This window comes from Oratosquilla oratoria, chromosome 29 (assembly GCF_046742065.1).
Source record: "Oratosquilla oratoria isolate Oo_2021 chromosome 29, ASM4674206v1, whole genome shotgun sequence".
In the NCBI taxonomy this organism is placed as follows: domain Eukaryota; kingdom Metazoa; phylum Arthropoda; class Malacostraca; order Stomatopoda; family Squillidae; genus Oratosquilla; species Oratosquilla oratoria.
The window spans coordinates 54,111,198-54,137,414 of NC_134805.1; positions in this window are offsets into that span (position 1 = coordinate 54,111,198).

The following is a 26,217-nucleotide window of genomic DNA, read 5'->3' on the forward strand; positions in this document are numbered from 1 at the left end:
AAAATAACTTTAATGTGTAGAAATAGTGACAATTGTGGATTATACTAATAAGGATAAGTTTAGAAGGTTCTATTAAAGATAACTTTATTTTGTACTAATAATGACAAGTTTAGTATATAAGTTTACAAGGTATGATAAGACAAGTTCAATGTGTATCAATAATCACAAGTTTAGAATATAATAATGATCATTTTATGATATACTAATAATAATAAGTTTAGAATATACTAATAATGAAAGTTGAATATCCGAACAATGACAAAATTATAATGACAATTTTAAAGGCACTATTTATTACAATATTTCAATAATGACATGCATACATTAATGATAATGTTAATGTGTAGTAATAATGACACGTTTCATATATATTAAAAACGTAAGGTTTAGCATGTTCTAAATTTGTCATCATTAGTATATTCTACACTTGTCATTATTAGTACAAATTAAAGCTTGTCAATATTTGCATGTTCTAAACCCTCATTATTAAATCATCATTAACAATACTTTCTAATGTTGTCATTGTTCGAAACATATCAGTATTAATATATACTAAACATATTTTCTTGGGTATTCCAAAATTTTCATTATTAGTACACATTAGAGATATCATTATTAAGACCTTGTATACATATCATTATTAGTATATTCTAAACTTGGCAATACCAATATATTCCAAAGTTTATCATTATTCTAAACTTGTCATTATTGGTATATTCTAGACTTGTGAGTATTAATACATATTAAAGTTACCATTAGTAGTTTCTTCTAAACATGATATTGTTAGGCTATTCAAAACTAATCATTATTAGTACGTATTATATTTATCATTAATAGTAACTTCTGATTTTGCTATTACCAGAATTTTCTAAACTTTGCATTATTAATATTATTCAAACGTGTCATTATTACTACACATTAACGTTATCATTAATATAACCTCCAAAACTTGAGGAGTATCTTCTAAACTTGTCAATCTTAGTAGATTCTAAACTTTTAATTGTATATACATTCTAAACCTGTGGTTATTAGTACATTTCTTCTATACATGTCGTTATTAGTATATTCTTATTTTGTCATTATTAGGACACCTTAAAGTTATAGCTAACCCCTTGATTTGTTATTGTTGGTATATTATAAACTTTTCATTATCAGTACACATTAAACTTATCAATCATAACACCTTCCAAACTTGTCAGTATTAGTGTATTCTAAATTTTTCTTTATTTTTATGTTATAAACTTGTCGCTATTGATACATATTAAAACTATTAGTAGTAGTATCTCCTAAACTTGTATTATTAGTACAAGTTAACAATACCTTCTAAACATCATTATTAGTATATTCTAAACTTATCATTATTAGTACACATTAACGTTATTATCTTGACATCATTAGTATGTTATAAACTTGCCATATTAGTTCACATTAAATTAATCATCAATAGTATATTCTAAAGTTGTCATTATCAGTATATTCTAAACTTGTCACATTAAAGTTATCATTAGAAATACCTTCTAAACTTTTCATTATTAGAACATGTAAACTATTAGGACCTCGTATACTTATCATTATTAGTATATTCTAAACATGGCAAAACTAATATATTCCAAATTTTATCATTTTTTTAAACTTGTCATTATTGGTATATTCTAAACCTGTGAGTATTAGTACATGTTAAAGTAGTGGTGAGTTCTGAACGTGACATTGTTAGTTTATTCAAATCAAATCATTAATAGTATTAGTTTTTTTCAAACTTTGCATTATTAATATAATTCAAACGTGTCATTACACATTAACGTTATCATTAATAGAACCTTCTAAACATGTCATTATTGGTGTTTTTAACTTTTCTTTATTAGTATTTTATAAACTTGTCATTATCCATACATATTAAAGCTATTAGTAGTAGTATCTTTTAAACTTGTCATTATTTGTATATTCTAGTATTATTAGTACACGTTAACAGTGCCTTCTACCTTAACAATAACTTGACATCATTAGTATAAACTTGCCTTATTAGTACACATTTAAGTAATCATTAATAGTAAATTCTAAATTTGTCATTATTACTATATTCTAAACTTGTCATTATTAGTAGACATTAAAGTTATTAAAAATACCTTCCTACTTTTTCATTATTTGGATATTATAAACCTCTTCTTATTAAAATTAACATTAAAATTATAGTTCTTAAAATATTCTAACCTTGTCATCAATAGTGCATTTTAAATTTGTGATTATTAGTACAAATTAGTAGATCATTAGTAGATCCGGGTATTTAGTATATTCTAAACTTCTCCTTATTAGTACATTAAAGTTATAATTGATCATACCTTATAAACTTCTTATTATTAGTATATTCTAAACATGTTATTAGTGCACATTTAAGTCATCATTAATAGTAACTTCTAAACATGACATTATTCATAGAACGGTCTAAATTTGTCATTATTAGTATGTACTAAACTTGTCTTTATTTGTTCAAATTAAAGTTATATCTGATATCACCTTCTAAACTTATAGTAGGGGCTGCTAAATTTGTCATTATTAGGACACATTAAAATTTTCCTTAATGGTACATTGTAAGCTTGTCATTATTAGTATATTCTAAACATGTAGACACTAAAGTAATCATCAACACTGCATTCTAAACTTCTCATTTTTAATATTAGTAGTACTTTCCATTGTTAGTATATTCTAAACTTTTCATTATTATTACACATTAAAGTTTTCATTAATAGTACCTTCTAAACTTCTCAATGTTAGTATATTCTAAACATGCCATTATTAGAATATTATAACTTGTCATTTTTAGAATACCTTATAGCTATCAGTAATAGTTCCTTCTAAACCTGTTACTATTTGTATATTCTAAACTTATCATAATTAGTAGACAGGAAACTTTCATTGTTAAAAAATTGCTATTATCATCATATGATAAACTTTTCATTAATAATACAAATTATTTGTTTTATTAGTACTTTCTAAAGTTATCACTATTGGTATGTTCTAAAATTCTCATTATTAGCACTCATTAACAGTGCCTTCAGAATATATATATTAGTATATTCTAAGCTTGTCATTTTTAGAACATTTTTAGAACATTTTTAGTACCTTCTAAACTTGTCATTATTATTGTATTATAGTTAACAGTTGTTATCATTAGTATATTCTAAACTTGTCTTAATATTGTAAACTTTCATTATTAGTACACATGAAAGTTTTCATTAACAGTACTTTCTAAACTTCTCATTATTACGTGTCATTATTTCTACATATTTAAGTTATCATTAATAGGATCTTTTAAACTTATCATTATTGCTATATCTTAAACATGTGAGTATTAGATTCTTCTAAACTTGTCATTATCTTTTATTCTAAACGTTTTATTATTTGTATTTCATTAAAAGTACCTTCTATGCTTCTCATTATTACGTGCCGTTATTAGTTCATATTTAAGGGTCTTTTCAATTTATGATTATTGCTATATCTTAAATATGTCAATACTAGATTCTTCTAAAGTTGTCATTAATATATATTTTCTAAATTTGTTATTATTACTAAAGTTATCATTAACAGTTCCTTCTAAAACTGTCATTTTTAGTATATTCTAAGCATCTCATTGTTGGTATATATTAAATGTGTCATCAATATTACTTACCCTGTCTTTACTTGGATATTCTAAACTTATTATTAACTATGTCATTATTAACTATGTCATTATTAATTCACTTTAAGGTTACTATTACTAGTACACATTCAGGTTATCATTAAAAGTACATTCTAAAATTGTCATTATTAAATTATTCTAAACTTGTCATTATCAGTATATTCTAAACTTTTTATTTTGATAACATAAAAGTTATTATTATTAGATTCCAAATTTGTATTTATTAGTACACATTAACGTTATCATTAATAATATCTTCCAAACTTTTCATTATTAGTGCATTATGAAATTGTCAATAATACTACCTTCTAAACTTCTCATTATTACTAGATTCTGAACTTGTCACACATTAAGGTTATCATTAATAGTACCTTCTATACTTATTGTTATTACCATATTCTAAACTTTTTATTATTAGTAATTTACTATTAATTTATCTTCTAAACTAGGCTTTATTAGTATATTGTAAACCTGCTTATTAGTATCTTGAACAGTACCTTTTCAACTTAAAATTATTGGTATATTCTAATCTTTTCATTATTAGTACACATACCTGTACCTTCTAAACCTCTGATTATTAGTATATTGTAAACTTCTGATCATTAGAATACATAAAAGTTACTATTAACAGTACCTTCTAAACTTGTCAAAGTTTAGAGGTTAATATTAGTAGAACCTTCTAAACTTATCGTTATTAGTATATTCCACACTTGTCATTATTTCTAAACATTAAAGTTACCTTTAACAGTATCTTCTGAACTTGTCAATCTTAGCATATTCTAAATATCATTGTAAGTATAGTATAGTTAATAGCACCTTCTTAACTTAATATAAACTTCTCATTATTACGTGTCATAATTAATACATAGTTATCATTAATAGGATCTTTTCCATTCATCATTATTGCTATATTCTAAACATGTCAATATTAGATTATTCTAAACTTGTCATTATCTTTTATTCTAAACTTTTTATTACTTGTATATAGTACATTCTAAAGTTATAATAAATAGTATTTTATAAGCTTGTCATTATTAGTATATTGAAAATTTATCATTGATAGTATTTTCTAAACTTGTCATTATTAGTACATTCAAAACTTGTTATTATTACTAAATTTTAAGGTTATCATTAATAGTTTCTTTTAAAACTGTCATTTTTAGTATATTCTTTGGTATATATCAAAGTTGTCAGTAATAGTGCCTGCCCGGTCTTTATTTGTATATTCTAAACTTGTCATTATTACCACATTAGCACAAATTAAATCTAACCGTAATATTACAAAATTGTCATTACTAGCATATTCTTAATTTGTCATTATTAGTGCACATTAAAGTTATACCTTCTAAAATTGTCATTATTAGTATATTCTAAACACGTTAAGATTAATAACTCGTATTATATCTATCATTATTAGTGTATTCTAAGCTTGGTAAAATTAGTATTATTATTATAGTTTAAACTAGTATATTCTAAAGATGTCGTTACTAGTATATTCTAATAATGATGATTATAGAACATACTAATAATGATCATACTAAAGATACTATTAATGGGAACTTTAAAGTGTACTATTAATGACAAGTTTAGAATATACTAATAATGAAAATTTAGAGTATTTTATTAATGATAATTTTAAAGTGTATTAATGATAACTCTAATATGTACTCATAATCACATGTTAGAATATACTAATATCGATAAGTTTAGAAGGTACTATTAATGATAACTTTAATATGCACTAATAAATCTAATGTGTTCTAAAAATGACAAGCTTAGAATATACTAATATATAGGTTCTGAAGGCACTGTTAATGAGTGCTAATAATGAGAATTTTAGAATATACCAATAGTGATAAGTTTAGAACGTACTAATGAAAAAAATTGTATTATTAAAGAAAAGTTTATCATATGATGATAATAGCAACTTTTTAATCATGAAAGTTTCCTGTCTACTAATTATGATAAGTTTAGAATATACAAATAGTAACAGGTTTAGAAGGAACTATTACTGATAGCTATAAGGTATTCTTTAAATGACAAGTTATAATATTCCAATAATGGCATGTTTAGAATATTGAGAAGTTTAGAAGGTACTATTAATGAAAACTTTAATGTGTAATAATAATGAAAAGTTTAGAATATACTAACAATGGCAAGTACAACTAAAAATTACCATTGTAAACTTATCATTAATAGTACACATTAAAGCTATCACTAATAGCACTATCTAACCATTAGAATATTCTAAACATATCTTCATTGGCATGTTCTAAACTTTATTTGCTTATTAAAATATATTCTAAACATGGCAATATTAGTGTATTCTAAAGTTGTCATTATTCTAAACTTGTCATTATCATTATATTCTAAACTTGTTAGTATTAATATACATGATTAGTAGCACTTTCCAAAGTTGTCATTATTCGTGTATTCTAACTTTGTCATTACACATTCTCAACTTTCATAATATTTTCTAATATTTGTAGTTTAGAAGGTACTATTAATGAAAACTTTAATGTGTATTAATAATGAAAAGTTTAGAATATACTAACAATGGCAAGTACAACTAAAAATTACCAGTGTAAACTTATCATTACTTCTATATTCTAAACTTGTCATTAATAGTACACATTAAAGTTATCACTAATAGCACTATCTAACCATTAGAATATTCTAAACATATCTTCATTGGTATGTTCTAAACTTTTCATTATTTTCTTATTAAAATATATTCTAAACATGGCAATATTAGTGTATTCTAAAGTTGTCATTATTCTAAACTTGTCATTATCATTATATTCTAAACTTGTTAGTATTGATATACATGATTAGTAGCACTTTCCAAAGTTGTCATTATTCGTGTATTCTAACTTTGTCATTACACATTCTCTAATAATTACTTTAATGAGTACTAATAATGAAAAAGATACAAACTACTAGTAATGACAAGTCTAGAATATACTTATAATGATAACTTTAATATGCACTAATAGTAACAAGTTTAGAATAACATGCTCAGTCGGAACTATTGAGTTTAGAAAAAAACATATAGCGTTTAGCAGATACTATTAGTAAAATCTTTAATGTGTACTAATAATTACTTTAATGAGTACTAATAATGAAAAAGATACAAAATACTAGTAATGACAAGTCTAGAATATACTTTTAATGATAACTTTAATATACACTAATAGTAACAAGTTTAGAATAACATGCTCAGTCGGAACTATTGATAACTTTGATATGAGAAGTTTAGAATATACTAATAATGAATATTGTCGATACTACTATTAATGATAAATATAATGTGTACTAATAATTAAAATTTTAGAAAATTATATTTATAATAACTTTAATATGTTTTGATAATGACAATTTAGAAGATTTTATTAAATAGCTTTGATATGTACAAATATTGAATAATTTAGAATATACTAATAATGACAGCTAAGAAATATACAAATAAGAAGAAGGTATTCATTATAGATTTCATTTGTACTAATAATGACAACTATAGAACATCCTAATAAGGACAAATTTATAATATTCTAATTATGGCAAGTTTAGAAGGTATTGTTAATGATAACCTTAATGTGTACTATTAATAAAATGTTTAGAATATACTAATAATGACGAGTTTAGAAGGTACTATTGCATGATAACCTTAATGTGCACTAATAATGACAAATTTAGAATATGCTAATAATGGCAAGTTTGTAATATACAAATGATGTCAAGTTTAGAATGTATTATTAATAATAGCTTTAATATGTACTAATAATGACAAGTTTACAATGTACGTTTAATGGAAGATACAGTTGATGACAACTTTTATGTGTACTAATAATGGAAAGACTAGAATATACAAATAATGACTTTAGTATGTACTAATCATGAAAAAAAGAAAATAAAATTTATATTATTCTAATTATGACAAATTTAGAAGGTATTGTTAATGATAACTTTAATGTGTACAAATAGTAACAAGTTTAGAATATACTAATAATGACAAGTTTATAAGGTACTATTGCATGATAACTTTAATGTGCACTAATAATGACAAATTTAGAATATACAAATGATATCAAGTTTAGTATGTATTATTAATAATAGATTTAATGTGTTCTAATAATGACAATTTTACAATATATATATAATGCAAGATACAGTTGATGACAACTTTTATGTGTACTAATGACAAGTTTACAAGATACTGTTAATGATAGCTAATACTAATAATGATAATAATAGAACATGCTAATAATGATCAGAATAGATATACTATTAATGACAACTTTAATTGCACTATTAATGACAAGTTTAGAATATACTAATAATGAAATTTTAGAATATTCTATTAATGATAACTTTAAAGTGTACTAATAGTGACAAGCTCATAATCACATGTTTAGAATATACCAATAAGGACAAGTTTAGAAGGTACTATTAATGATAACTTTAATATGCACTAATAATGGCAATTATAGACGATAACTTTGGAAGGTGCTACCAAACAAGTTTAGAATATATTAATAATGACAACATTAGAATAATGGCAACTTTAGAATACACTAATATTGCCATGTTTAGAATATATTTAATAAACACTATATAAAAAGTTTAGAACATGACAATTAAGATGTGTTTAGAATATTCTAATGGTTAGAAAGTGATATTAATGATAACTTTAATGTGTACTAATAAGGATAATTATAGAATATACTAATAATGATCAGATTAAAGATACTATTAATGATAACTTTAATGTGTACTATTAATGACAAGTTTAGAACGGTACTTTTAATTTGTTCTAATGTGTTCAAATAAAAATTATTGGAAAATTCCTTTAATGTACATGATGTCAAGGTAATATTGATAATAACGTTAATGTGTACTAATAACGAAAAGTTTAGAATATACTAATGTTTAGAAAAAACTCTTAATGTACAAGTAATGAGAAGTTTAGAAGATAATACTAATAATAACTTTAATATGTAGCAATGATAACAGGTTTATAATATACTAATAAAGAAAAGTTTAGAATACACTAATACTAACAAGTTTGGATAAGTTTAATGTGTACTAATAATGACAAGTTTATAATGTACTAACAATGACAAGTTAAGAAGGTGCTATTAACTATAAATTTAATACATACTAATAATCACTGGTTTAGAATATACTTACAATGATATTTAGAATATGCTAAGATTGACAAGTTCAGAAGATACTGTTAAAGGTAACTTTAATGTTTAGAAATAATGACAAGTGTGGAATATACTAATAACAATAAGTTTAGGAGGTTCTACTAATATTAACCTCTAAACTTTGACAATTTTAGAGTTAATAGTAACTTTTATGTGTACTAATGATCAGAAGATTTCAATATACTAATAATCAGAGGTTTGGTACAGGTATGTGCACTAATAATGAAAATATTAGAATACACCAATAATTTTAAGTTTAAAAGGTACTGTTCAAGATAACTTTAATTTATACTAATAATAAGCAGGTTTACAATATACAAATAAAGACAAGTTTAGAAGATACATGTACTAATAGTAAATTACTAATGTTAAAAAAGTTTAGAATATGGTAATAACAACAAGTATAGAACGTACTATTAATGATAACCTTAATGTGTGACAAGTTCAGAATATAGTAATAATGAGAAGTTTAGAAGGTAGTATTATTGACAATTTCATAATGCACTAATAATGAAAAGTTTGGAAGATATTATTAATGATAACGTTAATGTGTACTAATAAATACAAATTTGGAATCTAATAATAATAACTTTTATGTATTATCAAAATAAAAAGTTTAGAATATACTGATAATGACAAGTTTAAAAAATACTATCAATGATATTTTTAATAATAATTACAAGTTTAGAAAATACTATTAATCTAGAATGACAACTTTAGAAGAATCTAGTATTGACATATTTAAGATATAGCAATAATCATAAATTGAAAAGATCCTATTAATGATAACTTAAATATGAACTAATAACGGCACGTAATAATGAGAAGCATAGAAGGTACTTTTAATGAAATACAAATAATAAAACCTTTAGAATAAAAGATAATGATAAGTTTAAAAGATCCTATTAATGATAACTTGAATATGTAGAAATAATGACACGTAATAACTATCAATGATATTTTTAATAATAATGACAAGTTTAGAAAATACTATTAATTTAGACTGACAACTTTTGAGTCATCTAATATTGACATATTTAAGATATAGCAATAATCATCAATTGAAAAGATCCTATTAATGATAACTTAAATATGAACTAATAACGGCACGTAATAATGAGAAGTTTAGAAGGTACTTTTAATGAAATACAAATAATAAAACGTTTAGAATAAAAGATAATGACAAGTTTAGAAGAATCTAATACTCACATGTTTAAGATATAGCAATAATGATAAGTTTAAAAGATCCTATTAATGATAACTTGAATATGTAGAAATAATGACACGTAATAATGAGAAGTTTAGAAAGTACTGTTAATGAAAACTTTCATGTATACTAATAATGAAAGTTTACAATATTAAGACAAGTTTAGAATATACTAATGATAACAAGTTGAGAAGTTACTATAACTGTTAACTATAATACAATAATAATAACAAGTTTAGAAGGTACTAAAAATGTTCTAGAAATGTTCTAAAAATGACAAGCTAAGAATATACTAATATATAGATTCTTTAGGCACTGTTAATGAGTGCTAATAATGAGAATTTTAGAATATACCAATAGTGATAAGTTTAGAAGGTACTAATAAAAACAAATAATTTGTATTATTAATGAAAAGTTTATCATATGATGATAATAGGAATTTTTTAATAATGAAAGTTTCCTGTCTACTAATTATGATAAGTTTAGAATATACAAATAGTAACAGGTTTAGAAGGAACTATTACTGATAGCTATAAGGTATTCTAAAAATGACAAGTTATAATATTCTAATAATGGCATGTTTAGAATATACTAACATTGAGAAGTTTAGAAGGTACTATTAATGAAAACTTTAATGTGTAATAATAATGAAAAGTTTAGAATATACTAACAATGGAAAGTACTACGAATATTAAAAATGAGAAGTTTAGCATGCAGTGTTGATGATTACTTTAGTGTCTACATGTTTAGAATATACTAATAATGACAAGCTTACAATGTACCATTAAGGAAAATTTTAATGTGTCCTAATAAGGACAAGTTTAGTACATACTAATAATGACAAATTTAGACCGTTCTATGAATAATGTCATGGTTAGAAGTTACTATTAATGATGACTTTAATGTGCACTAATGACATGTTTAGAATATACTAATAGTGAGAAGTTTATAAGGTACGATCAATTATAACTTTAATGTACTAATAAGGAGAAGTTTAGAATATACTAACTAGACGGATCTACTAATGATATATTTAATTTGTACTAATAATCACAAATTTAAAATGCACTATTGATGACAAGGTTAGAATATTTTAAGAACTATAATTTTAATGTTAATTTTAATAAGAAGAGGTTTATAATATCCAAATAATGAAAAATTAGGAAGGTATTTTTAATGATAACTTTAATGTCTACTAATAATGACAAGTTTAGAATATAGTAATAATGACAAATTTAGAATTTACTATTAATGATTACTTAAATGTGTACTAATAAGGCAAGTTTATACTAATGATGTCAAGTTACTGTTAAGGTAGAAGGCACTGTTAACGTGTACTAATAATACTAGAATATACAAATAATGACAAGTTTAAAAGATACTACTACTAATAGCTTTAATATGTAAGGATAATGACAAGTTTATAAAATACTAATAAAGAAAAGTTAAAAACAGCAATAATGACATGTTTAGAAGGTTATATTAATGATAACATTAATGTGCAATGACACGTTTGAATTATATTAATAATGCAAAGTTTGAAAAAACTAATACTATTAATGATTTGATTTGAATAAACTAACAATGTCACGTTCAGAACTCACCACTACTTTAACATGTACTAATACTCACAGGTTTAGAATATACCAACAATGACAAGTTTAGAAAAATGATAAAATTTGGAATATATTAGTTTTGCCATGTTTAGAATATACTAATAATGATAAGTATACGAGGTCCTAATAGTTTACATGTTCTAATAATGAAAAGTTTAGAAGGTATTTCTAATGATAGCTTTAATGTGACAAGTTTAGAATATACTGATAATGACAACTTTAGAATATACTATTGATGATTAATTTAATGTGTACTAATATGGCAAGTTTATAACATACTAATGATGTCAAGATAATAACGTTAATGTGTACTAATAATGATAAGTTTAGAATATACTAATAATGATGTTTAGAAGGTATTGTTAACTTGTACTAATAATACAAGTTTAGGAGATACTACTACTGATAGTTTTAATATGTATCAATAGCGACAAGTTTATAATATAAAAATAAAGAAAAATTTAGAATACACTAATACTGACAAGTTTGGAAGGTGTTATGATTGATAAGTTTAATGTGTACTGATAATGAAAAGTTTATAATATACCAACAATAACAAATCAAGGGGTTAGCTATAACTTTAAGGTGTCCTAATAATGACAAAATAAGAATATACTAATAACGAAGAAATGGTTTAGAATGTATATACAATTAAAAGTTTAGAATCTACTAAGATTGACAAGTTTAGAAGATACTCCTCAAGTTTTGGAGGTTATATTAATGATAACGTTAATGTGTAGTAATAATGACACGTTTGAATAATATTAATAATGCAAAGTTTAGAAAATTCTGGTAATAGCAAAATCAGAAGTTACTATTAATGATAAATATAATACGTACTAATAATGATTAGTTTTGAATAGCCTAACAATATCATGTTTAGAAGAAACTACTAATGGTAACTTTAATATGTATTAATACTCACAAGTCTAGAATATACCAATAATGACAAGTTTAGAATAATGATAAACTTTGGAATATATTAGTATTGCCAAGTTTAGAATATACTAATAATGATATGTATACAAGGTCTTAATAATGATAACTCTAATGTGTACTAATAATGAAAAGTTTGGAATACCCAAGAAAATATGTTTAGTATATATTAATACTGATATGTTTCGAACAATGACAACATTAGAAAGTATTGTTAATGATGATTTAATAATGAGGGTTTAGAACATGCAAATATTGACAAGCTTTAATTTGTACTAATAATGACAAGTGTAGAATATACTAATGATGACAAATTTAGAACATGCTTATAATGTATATTAGAAACCTTACGTTGTTAATATACATGAAACGTGTCATTATTACTACACATTAACATTATCATTAATGTAACCTATGCATGTCATTATTAAAATATTGTAATCAATAGTGCCTTTAAAATTGTCATTATAATTTTGTCATTGTTCGGATATTCAACTCTCATTATTAGTATATTCTAACATTATTATTAGTATATTCTAAAATTATCAATATTATATTCTAAACTTGTGATTATTGATACACCTTAAACTTGTCTTATCATTAAACCTTGTAAACTTACATGATAAACTTGTCATTATTAGTACAAAATAAAGTTATCATTGATAGAACCTTCTAAACTTATAGTTATTAGTATGATCCACAATTGTCACTATTTCTATGCATTAAAGTTATCTTTAACAGTATCTTCTAAACTTGTCAATCTTGTCATTATTAGTACCCATTAAAGCTTGTCAGTTTTACCTCACTATTAGTACACATTAGTTATCACTAACAATACTTTCTTAAGTGGTCATTGTTCGTAAATTCGAAACATCATTATTAGTATACATTAAAGGTTCTATCAATGATAATTTTATTTTGTATTAATAATGACAAGTTTATCATATAAGTTTACAAGGTTTAATGATAAGACAAGTTTAAGGTGTATCAATGATCACAAGTTTAGAATATAATAATGATGATTTTAGAATATACTAATAATAATAAGTTTAGAATATACTAATAATGAGAGTTGAATATCCGAACAATGACAAAATTATAATGACAATTTTAAAGGCACTATTGATTACAATATTTTAATAATGACCTTGTATCCTTATCATTATTAGTATATTCTTAAATTGGTAATAATAATATATTCCGAGTTTATCATTATTCTAAACTTGTCATTATTAGTATATTCTAAACTTTTGATTATTACTACATATCAAAGTTATCATTAGTAGTGTCTTCTAAACATGTTATTGTTAGTATATTCAAAACTAATTATTAGTACGTATCATAGTATCATTAATAGTAACTTCTACTATGCTATTGTTAGTATTTTCTAAACCATGATATTAATAGTATATTTTAAACGTGTCATTATTACTACACATTAACGTTATGCTTAATGTAACTTTCTAAACATGTCATTACTAATAATATTCTAATTATGACAAGTTAATGATCATTTTAACGTGTTTAGAATATACTAATAATGACAATTTTAGAAGATACTTTTGCATGATAACTTTAATGCGCACTAATAATGACAGATTTAGAATATGCTATTAATGACAATTTTGTAATATTACGGTTACATTTAATATGTGCTAATGTGGTAATAATGACAAGTTTAGAATACCCATTGTAATATACAAGAAAAGATCATTTCAGAAGGTACCTTAGTGACAACTTTTAGAAGGTACTATTAATGATAACTTTAATGTGTACATATATAAACAAAGTACTATTTACTAATAAGAGTAAGTTTAGAAGGTACTATAATTAATAACGTTAACATGTACTAATAAAGATAAGCTTAGAATATACTAATAATGCCAAGTTTAGAAGGTACTATTAAGGATAACTTTAATGTCTACTAATAGTGTTAAGTTTAGTTTATACTATTAATGTGAAGTTTAGAATATACTAATAATGACAAGTTCGGAAAGCACTATTACAGATAAATTTATGTGAAATGATAATGAAAAGTTTAGAATATGACAAGTTTACATGCTAATGAAAAATTAATTTATAACAAAATGGGAAATTTACAAAAGACGTATAGTGTTTAACAGGTACTATTAGTACAGGTACTATTAGCATAGTGTTTAACAGGTACTATTTGTACAATTAGTACAAAAAGTATTAATGAATGTGTACTAATAATTACTTAAATGAGTACTAATAGTGAAAAGTTTACAAAATACTAGTAATGACATGTCTAGAATGTACCTTTAATGATAACTTTAATAAGCACTAATAGTAACAGTTTAGATAGAATATACTAGGAATAACATGTACTAGTTTAGAAGGTATTATTGATAATAGCTTTAATGTGACAAGTTTACAATATACTTATAATGCAGGGCACAGTTAATGATAGCTTTTATGTGTAATAATAATGGAAAGACTAGAACATACCAACAATGACTTTAATGTGTACTAATAATGAAAAACAAATTAAAAGATACTAATAATGGCAAGTTTGTAATATACTAATAATGACTAGTTCTAAAGATATTAATAATGCACTTTGACAAGTAAGGTATTATTAATAATAACTTTAATGTGCACTAATAATCAGAGGTTTAGAAGGTACAGGTATGTGTACTAATAATGGAAAGATTAGAATGTACCAATAATTACAAGTTTAAAGAGTACTGTTCAAGACAACTTTAATATGTACTAATAATAAGCAAGTTTGTAATATACTAATAAAGACAAGTTTAGAATGCACTCTAATGAATTTAATGTATAATAATAATAAATAGTTTAGAATATGGTAATGATAACAAGTTTAGAACGTACTATTGAGATATTTAATGTGTACTAATAGTGACACTTTTAGAATATAGTTATAATGAGATATTTAGAAGGTACTATCATTGACAAGTTTATAATGCACTAATAATGAAAAGTTTTGAAAATGTTATCAATAATAACGTTAATGTTATACTAACATATACAAACAAATAGAAAAACTACAAAATAAAAAAATAAGAAAATATATAAAAATACAAAACAAATACAAATGCAAATACAAATGTATAGGCATATTAATAAATTTAATGTGTTATACCAATAGGCTAATAATAATATACCAATAGGCTAATAATGACAATTTTAGAATGTACTTCTAACGATAACTTTAATGTGTACTAGTAATGACAGGTTAAATGTAACATTAATAGTAACTTTAAAGTGAACTAATAATGACATAATTAGAGTATACTAATACTAAGTTTAGGATATACAAACAAAGACCGGGTAGGTACTATCAATGATAACTTTAATGTGTGCCAATAATGAGATGTTTAGAATATACTATAAATGACAATCTTATAAGAAACTATTAATGATAATGAGTAATAATGACAAGTTTAGAATATACTAGTAATGACAATTTTAGAAAGCACTATTAATGATAACTTTAGAGTGTACTAATACTGAAAAGTTTATAATAAAAAGTTAGGAATAAAAAACAATGACAAGTTGAAGAAACTAATATTGACATGTTCAAAATATAGCAATAATGATCTGTTTAAAAGATCCTATTAAATGATATCTTTAAGTATACTAATAATGGCACGTAATAAGAAGTTTAGAAGGTACTGTTAAGTTTAGAATATACTAATATAACAAGTTGAGATGTTACTATAATTTTTAACTATATGTACTAATAATGAATTTAGAATATACTAATAATAATAAGTTTAGAAGGCACTAATACCGTTATTATGAACTAATAATGACAACTTTAGAATATACAAAGAAAATTCATAAGTAGTGATAATGAAAAAATATAATATACTAATAATGACAAGTTTAGAATATAACAATTAAAACAAGATTAGAAGCTATTTCTAAAGATAACATTAATGTGTACTAATAATGAGAATTTTAGAATATACTATTAATGAAGAGTGTGAAAATACAATTAGAATCTTTATTGTGTACTAATAATGACAAGTAAAGAATATACTTATAACGATAGATTGAAAAGGAACTGTTAATGATAACTTTAATGTGTACTAATAAAGACAAATTTAGGATATATTTTAGTAGTGATAAATCTTTAACGATAATGATAACTTTAATGTATAATAATTTTGAGAAGTTTAGAATATACTAATAAAAAGTTAAAAGGGTACTGGTATTGATAAGTGTAGAGGGTACTATTAATAACTTTAATTTTCATTAAAAACAAGTTTAGAACACACTATTAATGCCATGCTAGGAAATACTAATAAAACAAGATTAGTAGGTACTATTAATTAATGTGTACTAATAATGTCAAACTTGGAATATAGTAATAATGAAAAGATTAGAAGATAAGTTCACTAATAATGACGAGTTTTGAATATACTAATAACGATATCTTTAGAATATACTAGTTTAAGCTATAATAATAATGACAACTTTAACATATACTAATATTGCCAAGTTTAGAATATACTAATAATGATATATTTAATATAAACTATTAATGGCAAGTTTAGAACATACTAATAATGAGAAATTTGGAAAGTACTATTAAAGATAACTTTAATGTGTACTAATAATGAAAAGTATAGAACATTTTAATGATGACAAGTTTAAAAGGTACTATTAATGACAAGTTTAGAATATTCCGATAATGATGCTATTAATGATAACTAATAATGACGAGTTTAGAATATACTAAAAATTACAAATTTAAAGGGTACTGTTAATGATAAGTATCGATGACTTTAATTTTTACTAGTGATAAGTTTAGAACATACTAATAATGTCAAGTTTAGAACGTTTAGAATATACTAGTTTAAACGATAATAATAATGGCAAGGTTTAATGACAACTTTGACATATACTAATATTACCATGTTTAGAATATACTAATAATGATAACTTTAGAACGTCCTATTAATGATAAAATTTATATGAAGTATTAATGACAAGTTTAGAAAATACAGAAGTGCCTTGCATTATAAGTATATTGTAAACTTGTCACATTAAAGCTATTATCAATAATACCTTCTAAACTAGTACATGTTATTCCTAGTATATTCTATCTAAACTGTTACTATTAGTGCTTATTAAAGTTATCATTAAAGGTACATTCTAAACATGTCATTACTAGTATTTTGTAAACTTTTCACTATTAGTACTCATTTAAGTAATTATTAGTACACATTCATTAATACTTTTTGTACTAATTGTACAAATAGTACCTGTTAAACACTATGCTAATAGTACCTGTACTAATAGTACCTGTTAAACACTATACGTCTTTTGTAAATTTCCCATTTTGTTATAAATTAATTTTTCATTAGCATGTAAACTTGTCATATTCTAAACTTTTCATTATCATTTCACATAAATTTATCTGTAATAGTGCTTTCCAAACTTGTCATTATTAGTATATTCTAAACTTCACATTAATAGTATATACTAAACTTACCACTATTAGTAGACATTAAAGTTATCCTTTATAGTACCTTCTAAACTTGGCATTATTAGTATATTCTAAGCTTGTCTTTATTAGTACATGTTAACGTTATTAATTATAGTACCTTCTAAACTTACTCTTATTAGTAAATAGTACTTTGTTTATATATGTACACATTAAAGTTATCATTAATAGTACCTTCTAAAAGTTGTCACTAAGGTACCTTCTGAAATTATCTTTTCATGTATATTACAATGGGTATTCTAAACTTGTCATTATTACCACATTAGCACATATTAAATCTAACCGTAATATTACAAAATTGTCATTACTAGCATATTCTAAATTTGTCATTATTAGTGCGCATTAAAGTTATCATGCAAAAGTATCTTCTAAAATTGTCATTATTAGTATATTAGTTAAGATGATAATTAATAATACCTTCTAAACTTGTCATAATTAGAATATTATTAGTAATGACATGTTTAGAAAGTTACATTAAGCATAACGTTAATGTGTAGTAATAATGACACGTTTAAAATATACTATTAATGCATGGTTTAGAAAATACTAACAATAGCATAGTAGAAGTTACTATTAATGATAATATGATACGTACTAATAATTAGTTTTGAATATACTAACAATAACATGTTTAGAAGACACTACTAATGATAACTTTGATGTGTACTAATAATCAAAAGTTTAGAATATACTAATAATGACAAGTTTAGAATAATGATAAACTCGGAATATATTATTATTACCAAGTTAAGAATATACTAATAATGATAAGGATACAAGGTCCTAGTAATGATAACTTTAATGTATACTAATAATGATGTTTCGAATTTACGAACAATGACCACTTAAGAAAGTATTGTTAGTGATAACTAATGTGTACTAATACTGAGGGTTTAGAACATAAAACTGACACGCTTTAATGGGTACTAATAATGACAAGAATGACAAGTTTAGAAGATGCTGTTAAAAATAACTTTAATGTGCAGAAATAGTGACAATTGTGGATCATACTAATAACGATAAGTTCAGAAGGTTCTATTAATGATAACTTTATTTTGAACTCATAATGACAAGTTTATCATATAAGTTTACAAGGTTTAATGATAAGACAAGTTTAAGGTGTATCAATAATCACAAGTTTAGAATATAATAATGATGATTTTAGAATATACTAATAATAAAAAGTTTAGAATATACTAATAATGAGAGTTGAATATCCGAACAATGACAAAATTATAATGATAATTTTAAAGGCACTATTGATTAAAACTTTACAATATTTTAATAATGACATGCATAGAAGGTTACATTAATGATAATGTTAATGTGTAGTAATAATGACACGTTTCATATATATAAACAACGCATCTAAATTTGTCATCATTAGTATATTCTACACTTGTCATTATTAGTACAAATTAAAGCTTGTCAATATTTGCATGTTCTAAACCCTCATTATTAAATCATCATTAACAATACTTTCTAATGTTGTCATTGTTCGAAACATATCAGTATTAATATATACTAAACATATCTTCTTGGGTATTCCAAAATTTTCATTATTAGTACACATTAGAGATATCATTATTAAGACCTTGTATACATATCATTATTAGTATATTCTAAACTTGGCAATACTAATATATTCCAAAGTTTATCATTATTCTAAACTTGTCATTATTGGTATATTCTAGACTTGTGAGTATTAATACATATTAAAGTTACCATTAGTAGTTTCTTCTAAACATGATATTGTTAGGCTATTCAAAACTAATCATTATTAGTACGTATTATATTTATCATTAATAGTAACTTCTGATTTTGCTATTACCAGAATTTTCTAAACTTTGCATTATTAATATTATTCAAACGTGTCATTATTACTACACATTAACGTTATCATTAATATATCCACCAAAACTTGAGGAGTATCTTCTAAACTTGTCAATCTTAGTAGATTCTAAACTTTTAATTGTATATACATTCTAAACCTGTGGTTATTAGTACATTTCTTCTATACATGTCGTTATTAGTATATTCTTATTTTGTCATTATTAGGACACCTTAAAGTTATAGCTAACCCCTTGATTTGTTATTGTTGGTATATTATAAACTTTTCATTATCAGTACACATTAAACTTATCAATCATAACACCTTCCAAACTTGTCAGTATTAGTGTATTCTAAATTTTTCTTTATTTTTATGTTATAAACTTGTCGCTATTGATACATATTAAAACTATTAGTAGTAGTATCTCCTAAACTTGTATTATTAGTACAAGTTAACAATACCTTCTAAACATCATTATTAGTATATTCTAAACTTATCATTATTAGTACACATTAACGTTATTATCTTGACATCATTAGTATGTTATAAACTTGCCATATTAGTTCACATTAAATTAATCATCAATAGTATATTCTAAAGTTGTCATTATCAGTATATTCTAAACTTGTCACATTAAAGTTATCATTAGAAATACCTTCTAAACTTTTCATTATTAGAACATGTAAACTATTAGGACCTCGTATACTTATCATTATTAGTATATTCTAAACATGGCAAAACTAATATATTCCAAATTTTATCATTTTTTTAAACTTGTCATTATTGGTATATTCTAAACCTGTGAGTATTAGTACATGTTAAAGTAGTGGTGAGTTCTGAACGTGACATTGTTAGTTTATTCAAATCAAATCATTAATAGTATTAGTTTTTTTCAAACTTTGCATTATTAATATAATTCAAACGTGTCATTACACATTAACGTTATCATTAATAGAACCTTCTAAACATGTCATTATTGGTGTTTTTAACTTTTCTTTATTAGTATTTTATAAACTTGTCATTATCCATACATATTAAAGCTATTAGTAGTAGTATCTTTTAAACTTGTCATTATTTGAATATTGTAGTATTATTAGTACACGTTAACAGTGCCTTCTACCTTAACAATAACTTGACATCATTAGTATAAACTTGCCTTATTAGTACACATTTAAGTAATCATTAATAGTAAATTCTAAATTTGTCATTATTACTATATTCTAAACTTGTCATTATTAGTAGACATTAAAGTTATTAAAAATACCTTCCTACTTTTTCATTATTTGGATATTATAAACCTCTTCTTATTAAAATTAACATTAAAATTATAGTTCTTGAAACATTCTAACCTTGTCATCAATAGTGCATTTTAAATTTGTGATTATTAGTACAAATTAGTAGATCATTAGTAGATCCGGGTATTTAGTATATTCTAAACTTCTCCTTATTAGTACATTAAAGTTATAATTGATCATACCTTATAAACTTCTTATTATTAGTATATTCTAAACATGTTATTAGTGCACATTTAAGTCATCATTAATAGTAACTTCTAAACATGACATTATTCATAGAACGGTCTAAATTTATCATTATTAGTATGTACTAAACTTGTCTTTATTTGTTCAAATTAAAGTTATATCTGATATCACCTTCTAAACTTATAGTAGGGGCTGCTAAATTTGTCATTATTAGGACACATTAAAATTTTCCTTAATGGTACATTGTAAGCTTGTCATTATTAGTATATTCTAAACATGTAGACACTAAAGTAATCATCAACACTGCATTCTAAACTTCTCATTTTTAATATTAGTAGTACTTTCCATTGTTAGTATATTCTAAACTTTTCATTATTATTACACATTAAAGTTTTCATTAATAGTACCTTCTAAACTTCTCAATGTTAGTATATTCTAAACATGCCATTATTAGAATATTATAACTTGTCATTTTTAGAATACCTTATAGCTATCAGTAATAGTTCCTTCTAAACCTGTTACTATTTGTATATTCTAAACTTATCATAATTAGTAGACAGGAAACTTTCATTGTTAAAAAATTGCTATTATCATCATATGATAAACTTTTCATTAATAATACAAATTATTTGTTTTATTAGTACTTTCTAAAGTTATCACTATTGGTATGTTCTAAAATTCTCATTATTAGCACTCATTAACAGTGCCTTCAGAATATATATATTAGTATATTCTAAGCTTGTCATTTTTAGAACATTTTTAGAACATTTTTAGTACCTTCTAAACTTGTCATTATTATTGTATTATAGTTAACAGTTGTTATCATTAGTATATTCTAAACTTGTCTTAATATTGTAAACTTTCATTATTAGTACACATGAAAGTTTTCATTAACAGTACTTTCTAAACTTCTCATTATTACGTGTCATTATTTCTACATATTTAAGTTATCATTAATAGGATCTTTTAAACTTATCATTATTGCTATATCTTAAACATGTGAGTATTAGATTCTTCTAAACTTGTCATTATCTTTTATTCTAAACGTTTTATTATTTGTATTTCATTAAAAGTACCTTCTATGCTTCTCATTATTACGTGCCGTTATTAGTTCATATTTAAGGGTCTTTTCAATTTATGATTATTGCTATATCTTAAATATGTCAATACTAGATTCTTCTAAAGTTGTCATTAATATATATTTTCTAAATTTGTTATTATTACTAAAGTTATCATTAACAGTTCCTTCTAAAACTGTCATTTTTAGTATATTCTAAGCATCTCATTGTTGGTATATATTAAATGTGTCATCAATATTACTTTCCCTGTCTTTATTTGTATATTCTAAACTTATTAGTATACTCTAAATATGTCATTATTAATTCACTTTAAGGTTACTATTACTAGTACACATTCAGGTTATCATTAAAAGTACATTCTAAAATTGTCATTATTAAGTTATTCTAAACGTCTCATTATCAGTATATTCTAAACTTTTTATTTTGATAATACATAAAAGTTATTATTATTAGATTCCAAATTTGTATTTATTAGTACACATTAACGTTATCATTAATAATATCTTCCAAACTTTTCATTATTAGTGCATTATGAAATTGTCAATAATACTACCTTCTAAACTTCTCATTATTACTATATTCTGAACTTGTCACACATTAAGGTTATCATTAATAGTACGTTCTATACTTGTTGTTATTACCATATTCTAAACTTTTTTAACATTAGTAATTTACTATTAGTACATGTATCTTCTAAACTTGTCTTTATTTGTATATTGTAAACCTGCTTATTATTAGTATAAATTAAAGTTATCTTGAACAGTACCTTTTAAACTTAAAATTATTGGTATATTCTAATATTTTCATTATTAGTACACATACCTGTACCTTCTAAACCTCTGATTATTAGTATATTGAAATCTTCTGATCATTAGTACACATAAAAGTTACTATTAACAATACCTTCTAAACTTGTCAAAGTTTAGAGGTTAATATTAGTAGAACCTCCTAAACTTATCGTTATTAGTATATTCCACACTTGTCATTATTTCTAAACATTAAAGTTACCATTAACAGTATCTTTTGAACTTGTCAATCTTTGCATATTCTAAATATCATTGTAAGTATAGTATAGTTAATAGCACCTTCTTAACTTAATATAAACTTCTCATTATTACGTGTCATAATTAATACATAGTTATCATTAATAGGATCTTTTCCATTCATCATTATTGCTATATTCTAAACATGTCAATATTAGATTATTCTAAACTTGTCATTATCTTTTATTCTAAACTTTTTATTACTTGTATATAGTACATTCTAAAGTTATAATAAATAGTATTTTCTAAGCTTGTCATTATTAGTATATTGAAAATTTATCATTGATAGTATTTTCTAAACTTGTCATTATTAGTACATTCAAAACTTGTTATTATTACTAAATTTTAAGGTTATCATTAATAGTTTCTTTTAAAACTGTCATTTTTAGTATATTCTTTGGTATATATCAAAGTTGTCAGTAATAGTGCCTGCCCGGTCTTTATTTGTATATTCTAAACTTGTCATTATTACCACATTAGCACATATTAAATCTAACCGTAATATTACAAAATTGTCATTACTAGCATATTCTTAATTTGTCATTATTAGTGCACATTAAAGTTATACCTTCTAAAATTGTCATTATTAGTATATTCTAAACACGTTAAGATTAATAACTCGTATTATATCTATCATTATTAGTGTATTCTAAGCTTGGTAAAATTAGTATTATTATTATAATTTAAACTAGTACATTCTAAAGGTGTCGTTATTAGTATATTCTAATAATGATGATTATAGAACATGCTAATAATGATCATATTAAAGATACTATTAATGAGAACTTTAAAGTGTACTATTAATGACGTTTAGAATATACTAATAATGAAATTTTAGAATATTTCATTAATGATAACCAATAGTGGCAACCTTAGAATATGCAAGTACATGCTGAGAAAGTACTATTAATGATAACTCTAATATGTACTCATAATCACATGTTAGAATATACTAATATCGATAAGTTTAGAAGGTACTATTAATGATAACTTTAATATGCACTAATAAATCTAATGTGTTCTAAAAATGACAAGCTTAGAATATACTAATATATTGATTCTGAAGGCACTGTTAATGAGTGCTAATAATGAGAATTTTAGAACATACCAATAGTGATAAGTTTAGAAGATACTAATAAAAAAAATTGTATTATTAATGAAAAGTATATCATATGATGATAATAGCAACTTTTTAATAATGAAAGTTTCCTGTCTACTAATTATGATAAGTTTAGAATATACAAATAGTAACAGGTTTAGAAGGAACTATTACTGATAGCTATAAGGTATTCTAAAAATGACAAGTTATAATATTCTAATAATGGCATGTTTAGAATATACTATCATTGAGAAGTTTAGAAGGTACTATTAATGAAAACTTTAATGTGTAATAATAATGAAAAGTTTAGAATATACTAACAATGGCAAGTACAACTAAAAATTACCATTGTAAACTTATCATTAATAGTACACATTAAAGCTATCACTAATAGCACTATCTAACCATTAGAATATTCTAAACATATCTTCATTGGCATGTTCTAAACTTTATTTGCTTATTAAAATATATTCTAAACATGGCAATATTAGTGTATTCTAAAGTTGTCATTATTCTAAACTTGTCATTATCATTATATTCTAAACTTGTTAGTATTAATATACATGATTAGTAGCACTTTCCAAAGTTGTCATTATTCGTGTATTCTAACTTTGTCATTACACATTCTCAACTTTCATAATATTTTCTAATATTTGTAGTTTAGAAGGTACTATTAATGAAAACTTTAATGTGTATTAATAATGAAAAGTTTAGAATATACTAACAATGGCAAGTACAACTAAAAATTACCAGTGTAAACTTATCATTACTTCTATATTCTAAACTTGTCATTAATAGTACACATTAAAGTTATCACTAATAGCACTATCTAACCATTAGAATATTCTAAACATATCTTCATTGGTATGTTCTAAACTTTTCATTATTTTCTTATTAAAATATATTCTAAACATGGCAATATTAGTGTATTCTAAAGTTGTCATTATTCTAAACTTGTCATTATCATTATATTCTAAACTTGTTAGTATGATACATGATTAGTAGCACTTTCCAAAGTTGTCATTATTCGTGTATTCTAACTTTGTCATTACACATTCTCTAATAATTACTTTAATGAGTACTAATAATGAAAAAGATACAAACTACTAGTAATGACAAGTCTAGAATATACTTATAATGATAACTTTAATATGCACTAATAGTAACAAGTTTAGAATAACATGCTCAGTCGGAACTATTGAGTTTAGAAAAAAAAACATATAGCGTTTAGCAGATACTATTAGTAAAATCTTTAATGTGTACTAATAATTACTTTAATGAGTACTAATAATGAAAAAAATACAAAATACTAGTAATGACAAGTCTAGAATATACTTTTAATGATAACTTTAATATGCACTAATAGTAACAAGTTTAGAATAACATGCTCAGTCGGAACTATTGATAACTTTGATATGAGAAATTTAGAATATACTAATAATGAATATTGTCGATACTACTATTGATGATAAATATAATGTGTACTAATAATTAAAATGTTAGAAAAATTATATTTATAATAACTTTAATATGTTTTGATAA